Source organism: Phyllostomus discolor, chromosome 14, assembly GCF_004126475.2.
Source record: "Phyllostomus discolor isolate MPI-MPIP mPhyDis1 chromosome 14, mPhyDis1.pri.v3, whole genome shotgun sequence".
NCBI lineage: Eukaryota > Metazoa > Chordata > Mammalia > Chiroptera > Phyllostomidae > Phyllostomus > Phyllostomus discolor.
In genome coordinates this window covers 47,335,902-47,347,847 of record NC_040916.2, presented here as the reverse complement: position 1 = coordinate 47,347,847, position 11,946 = coordinate 47,335,902, and the positions used below count along the sequence as shown (strand labels likewise).

Genomic DNA, 11,946 nt, shown 5'->3' with positions numbered 1-11,946 from the left:
GCAATTAAAAATGGCAAGAGAGAGGATAGGAGAGAGCATTTAAGAAGCTGGGGAGCCCTGGCTGGTGTGGCTGAGTGGATTGAGTGCTGGCCTGCAAACCCAAGGGTCTCTGGTTTGATTCCCAGTCAGGGTACATGCCTGGGTTGTGGGTCAGATCCCCAGTGGGGCATGCAAGAGGCAATCACACATTGATGTTTCTCTCCCTTTCTTTCTCCCTCCCTTTCCTTGTATCTATAAATAAAAATAAAAAATCTTAAAAAAAAAAGAAGTTGGAGATGAATACTTACCTGGCAAGGGAGATACCATGATCATGAAGGTGGTTTTCCCAGGGTGAGGCTCATCCATTGCACTCTGGATGTGCTGATCTCTGGCAAAAAAGAAGGAAATAAAGAAGGAAGAAAAGAAAAAGAGAAAGAAAGAAACTGGGGGAAAGAAGTAGTTAAAAAAGCATCTAATATTTATTAAAGTTTTACCATGTGTCAGCCACTCTTGCAAGCAATTTACATTAAGTATGCTATTTAATTTTCAAAACAGTGCTATAAGCCAAATACTATTTTCATTTTTATAAGTGAGTAAAAAGGCTTAGAGGGGTTAAGTAATTTGTTCAAAGTCAAACATCTTGTGAGTGGTGACATGGGATTTGAACCTGAAAATCTGACTTCAGTGCCTGACATTACACTGAACTGCCACGAAGGCAAGTACCATGTATGTGCTGATGAAGAGAAGACTGATTGAAAATATGTATAAAAAGCAGGTGGCACTTTATCTGCCTTCCATTCTAAATGATAGCTTTGCTGGATAGAGTAATCTAGATTCTAGGTCCTTGCTTTTCATCTCTTTGAATACTTCTTGTCAGCCCCTTCTTGCCTGCAAAGTTTCTTTTGAGAAGTCAGCTGATATTCTTATGGGAGCTCCTTTGTAGGTAACTCTGCTTTTCTCTTTCTGCTTTTAAGATGCCTTATCTTTAACCTTTGATATTTTACTTATGACATGTCTTGGTGTGGTCTTCTCTGAGTCCATCTTGTTTGGGACTCAGTGTGCTTTCTGGACTTGTATGTCTATTTCCTTCACCAAATTAGGAAGGTTTTCTTTCATTATTTTTTAGGTGTTTTCAATTTCTTGTTCTTTCTCTTCTCCTTCTGGCATTCCTATGATTTGGATGTTGGTACATTTAAAATTGTCCCTAAGGCTATCCTTGATTTTTAGTTTTTTTCTTCTTGCTGTTCTGATTGAATGCTTTTTCCTTCCTTTTTAAATAGATTTATTTAAGGAAAAGATGAAGATCAGAACTATGAACACTAAACAGGCAATAAATTCACAAATATCAACCACTGAATCTAAAAACAAACAAACAAAAAAACAAAAAAACAAACAAACAAAACTAAGCCAACAACCAGGACAAGAACAGAATCATAGATATGGAAATCATTTGGAGGGTTATCAGTGGGGAGGAAGAAGGAGAAGAATGGGGGAAAAGGTGCCGGGATTAAGAAGCATGATTGGCAGGTACAAAATAGACAGGGGGATATCAAGAATAGTATAGGAAATGGAGAAGCCAAAGAATTTATAAACACAACCTATGGACATGAACTAAGGGGCAGATTTCTGGAAGGAAGAGGGGTGCCAGGCAGAGGGGAACAAGGGGGAAAATTGTGAAAATTGTAATAGCACAGTCAATAAGCTATATTTTTTAAAAAGCATGTGGACTCCAGTCTCTTTTCTCACTTACGATGACAGATGATTCTCACTCCCCTGTGCCAGCAGACCCTAAATGAGAATCTTAAACACAGTGGAAGGCAGAAGTGCTTCACTGAGACCAGCAGACTGGGTAAAAGTCTGTACATTGTGTGGTGAGGCCACCTAAGCTCCTTTCACTCACCTTTAAGAACATTACCTGCCAAGCTTATTCTCCTGAGACTGGAAATTGGAAAATTCTTTTTGGGGAAATTGACCATCCCTACATGGCCCTCCATAAAACAACTCAGATAACTCTATGATAAAAATCACTGAGTGATAAGCCCTGACCTTTTAGAGCTTCCATAGTTTTTAGTGCCTCATTCTTAAACAAAAGCAGATAACTAAGGATGACCAGATGTTTAAGGAAAGCCTTATAGATGAAAGACTAAGAAAAAACCCCCAGAAAAATAAACAGATAAAATAAACTTGGTGGAAAAAGTCAGCACAGGTAATAGGAGAAAATTTTAAAAGAAGAACATTTTCAGCTGTGGTGGGTGGCTCAGCTGGTGGGAGCATCATCCCATATACCAAAAGGTATGCCTAGGTTGTGGTTTCAATCCCTGGTCTGCGTGTACACAGGCGGCAACCAATGAATGTTTCTCTCTCCTATCTCTCTCTCTCTCTCTCTCTCTCTCTCTCTCTGTATCTATCTCTGCCTCTCTGTCTCTCTCTCTCCTTTCCACTCTGTCTAAAATCAATAAACGTATCCTTGATTGAGGATTAAGAGAAGAAGAAAAATATTTTCAGAGAGTTAAGAGGATATTAAATCTGTGACACAACAACATGAGAAAATTCAAAAAGAACATTCACACCCTGGCTCACTGGACTGAGCACTGGCCTGTGAACCAAAGGGTCGCCAGTTTGATTCCCAGTCTGGGCACATGCATGGGTTACAGGCCAGGTTCCAAGTTGGGGGTGCAAGAGAGGCAACCAATTGATGTATCTCACACATTGCTGTTTCTCTCCCTCTCTTTTTCCCTCTCTTCCCCTCTCTCTAAAAGTTAATAAATAAAATATAAAGAATAACAATAAAAAATAAATAAGAACATTCAGAGAAGAAACAGATCTTAGAAATTCCAAAATAGGCTTGTATCTGGTCTTCCTCCATTGTTGGCAGAGGTAAAAATTCAATGTAAGTGTTAGAAGATAAAGTTGAACAGAAAGTAGAATTTAAAAAAATAACAGGCTTCTTGGGGTATAATCCCAGCAGTGGAATCACTGGATCAAAAGGCAGTTCCATTTTAGTTTTATGAGGAAATTCCAAGTTTTCCATAGTGGCTACACCAGTCTGCATTCTTACCTACAGTGCACTAGGGTTCGTTTTTCTGCACATCCTTGCCAGCACTTGTTGTTTGTTGATTTATTAATGATAGCCATTCTGACCAGTGTAAGGTGATATTTCAGAATGTGTGCACTCCTATGTTCACAGCAGCATCATTTACAATAGCCAAGTGCTGAAAATAGCCTAAGTACCCATCAGTAAATGAGTGGATCAAAAAAACAGTGATACATTTATATAGTGGAATACTACACAGCAGAAAGAAAGAAGAAACCCTTACCTTTCTTGACAGAATGGATGGAACTGGAGAATATTATCCTAAGTGAAGTAAGCCAGGTAGTGAAAAAAAATACCATATGACCTCACCTATAAGAGAAACCTAATGAACAAAACAAATGAGCAAAATAGAGCAAGAGACATGGAAACAAGGAACAGACTGACAGCAACCAGAAGGGAGAGGGCAGGGGCATAAGGGTGGAAAGAAGGGTAAGGGACTAGTCAAGGAACATGTATGAATGACACATGGACATGGACATGGACAACAGGGTGGAGATTGACTGTGGGAGTGGGTCGGGGGCTGGGATGGGTGAAGGAGGGCAAAGGGGGAAAATAGTGACAACTGTAATAGAATAACAATAAAATAAAAAATTTTAAAAACAACAAAAATATAGGAAACAAAAGAAAAATGAATACTAGAGGACCAGTTTTAGAAAACCAAGAGTGGAGAGTGGACCAAGACAATAGAGGGAAGAAATGATCAAGGAAATGATAAAATTGTTGGATTTGAATGACATGTTTTCATATTAAAAGAATTCCTTTATTGCTCAGCACAAAGGATTAAAAAAAGATTCTTTTTAAAAAAATTTTATTGATTGATTTTAGGGGGTGGAATGGAGAGAAACATTGACTTTATTGCTCTACTTACTTATCCTTGGTTGATTCTTGTATGTGACCTAACTATGGGTTGAACCCACAACCTTGGTGTATCAGGATGATGTTCTAACCAACTGAGCTACCTATCCAGGGAAAAAATAAAATAAAATATAAAATAAAATATAAAATAAAATAAAATATTATTAGCAAGGCACATCATCATAAAATTTTAGAAAACTGTAACAAAGAAAAGATTTTTAAACTTTCTAGTGGAATGAAACAAAATACAATTCTGGAAAAGAGAAGAAAATTATGTAATATTTCCAAACTTCTAAAGGAAAGTAATTTATAATCTAGATTTATGTTTCCAGAGAAACTATCAATCAATGCAGAAAAATATTTTCAGATATTGAGGGTCTTAATGTTATCTTCTAAGATCTTATTCTTAGGAAGTTACTGAAGGATATAACTTTTCCAAAACAAGGGAGTAAACCAAGAAAGAGGAAGGCATGAAATTTGGGAACTAGGTGATGTCATTCAGGAGAAATGCAAAAGGAAGTCAAGAGAATGAAGGTGTAAGTAAGACCCAAGAAGATGGCCTCACAACAGATCTAGAGAGAAATGAGTCTAGACTGGAGTAGGAATATGAGGGACTCCAGGAGAGATGTCTTCAAGTAATAAAAAGAAAGTTGTAGGCCATCTACTGTACTTAACTGAATTGAGAGATTTATATTATAGTTTGGTGGAGAGTTCTGGGATAGGGTTAGTGGTAGGAAAAGAGAAAACTAAACAAATGAAAAAATAGGACAGCTATTAATTACTGAAAAAAACAACAACCCAAAAAAGTCACACATAAAAGGAAATACACTTAAAGCAGATGACAATGTTTACCTGTGAATAGCAGCTACATTATCATAATATTATATGCCATGAATTGTTTTCTAACCAAAAACTATGCTATAACTGTACTGGAGAAATTATGGGGGATGGGGAAGTATATATGTATTTGTATATGTGTTATAAAAGAACCAAATCCTCATTTTCCAGTACAGGAAGGCATTAGGTAGTCCAAAAAACTAAAAAATCATTAAATAGAAATAGAAGTCTATCATTTAGAAATATAGAAGAAAATACAGAAAGAAATAGCTATAAGAATTGGAAGTCTTTGCCTCAGGATTGGGAACATGAGAGTGGGGGAGAGGAAGTGGAGAGTGCTGATGTTAGCCTTGTTGAACTGTTAGACTTTAACATTATATACACATGTAACTTGACTTTAAAAAAACCCAGAGGGACCTGTGGTCTGGGAAAAAATGAGAAGGGTTTTAGGTGGTGGGTACAATAACAACCTCAGAGGGAAGAACAAAAGGGGTAGAAGTGGGGTGGGGCACATGTTTATGCTGTCCCTGCTGGAGGTCTGTGAGATGAGAAAAGGGGGATGGAGCTGTGTGGGGATGAGGGGTGGGGTACAGAGGAGGGAGCTCATGGAGTGGTCTGGGACCCAGGAGAAAGAGCAAGGCCTGAGTTTCCTGAGTCAGAGTGTTATAGAACAGACCGGGCGGGGGGAGGTGAACGATATACTATTACTGAATGGACCTGCCCTTGTGCTTCCAGGGTCCCCCACCATGTACAAGGTTTGCCTTGCCCACCACCAGGGAAAGACGTCTCTCAATGCCAGAGACTGGTGAAAAGGAAAGGGATTATTTATTTAAAGAGTTATACAAACTTAAGAATAATAACTTAATGTCTTCATTGAGATCCCAAAGTCCTTTAGTATACCCACAAACACACAACCCTTCCTTCTCCCTCTGCCCAGTCTGGGGTACTGTATCTCAGAAAAAGAAATAGAAGTCTGTGGTTCTTCTCTGCCCAAGCCTCGTGGTCCCAAAAAGATGCTGCATGGATGCTGCACCTGGGTTTAAATCCCAGTGCCAATCTTCCTCTGCTGCACCATTTCCAGCTCCTTCCACAGTTGACCACAGCTTCCAGCATTCCCACAGTTTTTCTAGCTTTTCTGGGCTGCCATAGTAAGTCCGGGCAGGTGTGGCCCTGTGGTATGGAGCCAATCATCTCCAAGCTCTTATGTAGGCTCTGTAACTAGGTGGAGTTGCCTCCCAGTTACATCATGAGTTGAAGTCACTCCCATCCCCCTGGCTCAAAGCATGACCAAAGTTGTTTAACATATCCATGAAACCAGTTAAGGTTATAAATGTGTTAAACAACCATTCTAGAGGTTATCTGCAAAACTGTTGTACAAAACAACTCTCAATGGCCCTGCTCCATGTGTCCCATCCCCCAGCTCAGACTTGTGGGGGTGAGGACAGCCTATATATATATAAATTTTTCTAATATTTCCTGGACATTGAGTTCTGGACCCCATTACCAATCCCTATTTGGGCCCCACCTTGGCTGCACCCTGTTACAAGAGGGCAGTATTTAGAGACCTGCCAAACTCAGCTATGGTCTCTTACTTTTGGGGAGAAGCTGGCTTGGTGACAGAAGGCAGACATCAGAGAAGGTAAGGAAGAAGCATTTTGTAGTTTAGGGGGTTCTGAGACTAAATCAAGTTGGTTCTATATTTTACCTGTGCATAATTCTGAGATGAAGTACCTTAGACCCATGGGGTGGGATGGCATGGAGAAGCAGCTGAGGAGACAGGTCCAAGGTAGAGATGCTGGGGCTGGAGGAGGCACTCATGGGGCTGGGCCTGGGCTGAGTAAAAGGATACAGGAACTTCACAATGAGGGATGGGGAACTTTGGCTCATAACAGCTGAATAACTCATAAATGTCTCAGAAAGGGTCTAGAACAGTGTCTAGTGCATAATAAGTGTTCAGCAAACATTTGTTGAATAAGGAACAAGTGACTGTATTCTCACAGATTGCTGCAGTGGTGCTTTCCAGTTAGACTGGAGGCCCCGTCTCCTCAATGTCAACAAATATTTGCCTACGAGGAGATTCATTCACTAAATGTTATTTATGTAATATTTATTTAAAACTTACTATGTTCCAGGAACCATTCTAGATATTGAAAATTCAGCAAGAAACAAAACAGATAGAAATCCTCACCAGCACGATGTTATATCTTAGAGAAAGTAACCAGTGATTAGAGGGTACACACTACACATTCAGCATTGTTCCAAGCACTTTATAGTATTAATAATAAGGGAACTCAAGAGTTAGAGGTTTTAGCCTTTGCTATAGTCAATAGGCTTAAGTGATTAATGCATGTGAAAAGCTGTTTTTCCAGGAACTGCAATGCAGATGATATAACTCCAGGAGGTTGACAAGTAATTCAACCTTTGTGTCCCTGGGAGTCTGCAAGCCATGGAGCTGGTATATGAGCTCTTTTGTTCCAGAGAGGGAAGGCCTGTGATGCAGATAAAGAATTGTTGATCAACAGATCAAGAAGTACAGTGGTACCTCAGTACTCATCATTAATTTGTTCTAGAACCTGTGATGAGTGCTGAAACCGATGAGTTTTCTTGTGGAGCAGCATCACGACTCATACAAGTTCTAGCAAGCACAAGAAGTCGGGAGCAGCCACTGAGTGCCAAAACATTTTGTTTTTCTGGTCAAAATGCGATGAATACAGGATTTGACAAGTTCTGAAGTGACAAGTACTAGGAAAATTGTCACTGGACTGCAATTCATCCAATTAACCTTTTTCCAAAACCCCTTACCTACCCTTTCTTCTCCTTAAAACATAAAAATGTTGGCTTGAAATGAGATGTTAAGATGGTTTTTGAGAGTACATATCAATCCTTGTCTCTATTTATTGGTTCTGGTAGTCACAGGCAGTGTGAACACTGACTTTTTCAGTTTCATTAACTCACTTAATCCTCACAACACTATAGAGAAGATACTGTTAATTTTTCTGTTTTACAGATGATGAAACTGAGGCAAAGAAAAGTTAGGTAACTTGCTCAAGATCATGCAGCTAATAAACACATGGCTGGAATTTGAACCTGATGTTGGGGCTACAGTGTCAAGGCTCTCCTGACACCATGCTATACACCTTTGCAACCTCACTCCTCTTTCCAAAGGGGAGAAGGGAGGATAGTTTTTAAAGACAAATCAACCATAGATTCTGCACTGTGATGCATTGCAGGGGAGAGGACTGTCTACCTGTCAGTGGAATGGGAAGAAGGGTTAGGCAGGGAGCAGAATTGCTGGGGCATGAGTTGATCACTCTTAGAGTCTCTGGGAGCAGAGCCATGCAGTCCTCTTGCTACAAATCAAACCCTAATCTTTACCCCTGCTTCTCCACAGTGCTGGAGGAAATGGGCACATGCATTAGAGGGGAAAAAAAAGCAACACTTGTACATGATTTATACGGATATAATTTGGGTGAGGGTGCAAATTCAATGGTCAGATGTTAGTGCTGACAGTATTCCAAGGATGGAAGTTAGTGCAGAGAGCAGCACGGTTTATAATTTTTGTTGTTTTCTGTGTGACTGATTTACATGAATGCTTTTTCAGGGAGGGGGCTGGACTAGGGAGGTGGCCCCTGTGCTGAGAAGGATCCAGGAAGTCAAGTTCATCTCAGGGCTAGGCTCTGGCCTCAGAAATGTTTGGACTGGGGGTGGGGGGTTTGGGGCTCCTCCTTCCCATTGTGGGGTTAACATTAATCTGTTACATTTTGCTGCTGTTACACCCTGTGGAAGCTGAAATTGCACAACTACGCCCACTTCTGTAAACTGGGGTGTGGCATGTGAGGAGAGGCTGGGATTCTGAGTCACAGGATTTCACTCAGTGTCTCCTCCAGGCAAACCTGAATCTGTGGGCAATAGTAATGCATCCCCTCTACGCATATAGCACTTTCTGTCTTTGTATGTGCTTTTACATCCATTATCTCATTCATTCATTCATTTTGCCATTTGGCATATGTGAAGCTGCTCATTCATTTTGCCATTTAGCACATGAGAAGACAAAGACTTCTCAAATTCAAAAGAAATATGGATTTTGCCCAGTGTCACACAAGCAGAATCCTTCACTTCCTCCATCCCTCCAACTCCTCACCAGCTTTGACGCATCCCACAGACACATTCTCTGTGATCTCCTGTTGTGAAGCTGTTACAGAAAACACCCTGACCCTTGGGGTCTTGTTACTCTGTGGTTCTTTATGCCCACCACTTTGATTAAGAACTGTGGCTTTCAATGCCACGGTTTTGTAAAAAGGAAAGGAACTATTTATTCAAAAGTTATACAGGTTCAGAATAATGGCCGAATGTAGCCATTAAATCCCAAAGTCCCTTTATAATGCCTGCAAACACACACATTCACAGTCCTGTCTCCCCTTGCCAACCAGGCCAGTCAGGGGTGCCATATCTCAGGAAAAGAAAATAGAAGTCCATAGCTCAGCTAAGCTCCCATTCTTAATCCAAAACTGCATCTTCCTGGTGGGCCAGGGAGTCCTTCTGCACTCTTTCAAACTGCGTGACCAGGACCCTGCACTGCTGCTATATATGGTCAAGAGGCTTCTCCTTCCCCAGCTGCATGGTCAAGAGCCCTGCACAGCTGCTACATCTTGCTTTCCTGCTTTCTAAGCCATGTGGTCAAGAGAGCCCCCTCTCTGCTCCCAAACCACATGGTAAAAGCCCCAGCAAGGCTGCTGTACCTGGGTTTAAATCCCAGTGCGGATCTTCCTCCATAACCCTATTTCCGACTCCTCCCACATAGGGTTACACCGGCCAGTAGTCTGCTGGTAGTCTGCCAGTAGTCTTCTGCCTTTCTCAGCTCCCATTGTTAGTCTGGGCAAGCATGGCCTTGAGATACAGAAGCCACCTCCAAGAGGGTCTTGCATGTGCAGGAAGCTCCTCCAGCTACTTCACATCCTGGGTTAGAGTAATGCCCATTGCCCTGGCTCCGAGCTGGCCCAGGTTTTTAACGTTATGAAAACACTGGCCAAGTACTTCAGATATGCAGAGTAGCTCTCAGTGGCCCTGTTCTGCTTTCCTGAGCCCACAAGTGATAGCTATGGGTTTTTTTTTTTCATTTTGGGGCCCCCTCTAGCTCAGCACTCCGTTACAAAGTAAGAATAAATTGTCAACCTGTGTAAGACCCAGTGCCTGTCCAGGGAGCTTGCTGCCTGGTGGCAGGAGGCTCCTGCACAGAGGTAGTTCCAGGGCCACGAGGGAGTGCCAGAGAGGTAAGAAAGTGCTGAGTGTCCTGGAGGCAGGAGGGAGAACTCCATTTATGTGAGGTAGTTGGGGAAGTCTTTACAGAGGAGATGACTTTTTATCAGGCCTTGAAGGAGGCTTAAGAATTTTACAGGCAGAGAAAAGTAGAGGGGACACCAAGCAGAAGCTGTGGTACAGGCAAAGTCAGGAACAAAATGGTTGAAAGTGTCAGGCTACTTATAGAGTTTGTGGGCCTGAAACGTTTTTGGGAAACCTTCCTTTCAGAAACAGAATGTAAAATTACAAATGCAAAATTAAACACAAAGGCAAATTTTTATTTAGAATGAGAAAAAAAATTTAATCAAAAATTTCAAAAAAAAGTTGGCAAATTGCTTTTCGGCCTGGGAGGCACAGGAGCCTCAGTCCGTGGGCTGCGGGCTATGGCGCTGGTGGGTGCCTGCCAGTGAGTGGGTCTTGGTGGCAGACTGGTGCTGGCCCAGTGTGCCTCCCCCTCGCAGAGGAAGCTGGGTGCAAGACCAAGATCATCGAGATGCCTGTATCCAAGCCTTGCCTCTCTGGATATTTTGCTTGCTACCTATGCTGTTCTAGGACAAATTCAAGAACAGAAGAACTCAGAGTACCTTAAGGAAGATTGGATAACCAAGAAATAACTAGTTAAGATTCTGCTGTATGTGTGAAAATGCCTGGATTCCAGAAAAGTTCAGTTTACATCAAAACCCTATGAGAGGAGAAGAAATTATCTGTGGTTTTATCAAAGGAGAAGCTGTCAAACTTCAGATAACAGACTTTAATATGACACTGAGTAGATATTCCTATGAAGGGAAAAGATGCCCAACGTGTCACAATGTCATTGACAACTGAAGCTGGTTTCAGACGAATGTTGAAAAAAGTTATTGCAGCTAAAGGAAAAAAATTGTAATGGATTGGATGGATCCTGTTGTTGAAATGGATCCTGTTCTTACTGTAGAAGGACCCTTATATGGTAGAGTGGAGAACTAAATCACATGGTTTGCTTGTTAAACAGGCTTTACTGAAAGGTAAACTTAAAGAAATTGTGGCAGAATCAGATGTTATGCTCAAGGAAGGATTTGAGAATTTCTCCAATAATCTCCAACAACATTGTATTCCTGTTTATATTTTTTGCTGGCATCAGTGATATACTACAGATTATCTGTCAAGTGCTTTTATGACAATGGAGTGCAGAAAAGATTTAAAGGAGGTCTAATTCATGTACTTAACAAACATGATAGTGCCTTGAAGAACACAGAGTATTTCAATTAACTAAAAGACAGTAGCAACATAATTCTGCTGGGGGACTCCCAAGGAGACTTAAGAATGGCAAGTGGAGTAGCTAATGTTCAATACATTCTGAAAACTGGATATCTAAATGATAGAGTGGATGGGCTCTTCTTGGTAAAGATGAGTCATTGAAGGTAGCCAACCCTATCCTACAGAAGATTCTGTAAACCAGAGTTCTTCAAGATGTTTCTCTCTTGTGGGTGCAACTGATGCAAGAGCCGCTCATGTGTTCATCTTGCTGAAAGACTTTTATTTATAATATATTCTTGCTCTTGAAGTGTTTTCAGACATGCTGAATCCATCAACAGGAACCTCCTTATTCTCCACCTCTCTCAACACACTCCTCACTGTATTAACATTAAAAAATCTTAAAGTTAAAATTTGAAAAATAACTCCCTACATTTTCAAAGTGAATTTTGTAGTTTAATGCTACGAAGTTTTATTTTAAAGTACTATCTTATTATTTTTTTTAAGTCCTCACCTGCAGATATGTTTATTGATTTTTTTTTTTTTTGTTTAGGGAGAGAGGAAGGGAGAGAGAAAGAGAGAAATATTGATTTGAGAGGGAAACATTGATTGGCTGCCTCCTGTAAGCCCCATAGCTGGGAGTCAAACTTGCC

General features: G+C 40.9%; 2 pseudogenes; both read left to right on the top strand.

Moving 5' to 3' along the window:
* Positions 1-279: 279 nt before the first annotated feature.
* On the top strand, positions 280-378 carry LOC114489259 (annotated as a pseudogene).
* A 10,068-nt stretch (positions 379-10,446) lies between these two features.
* Positions 10,447-11,217, top strand: LOC114489103 (annotated as a pseudogene).
* The last annotated feature ends 729 nt before the right edge of the window (positions 11,218-11,946 follow it).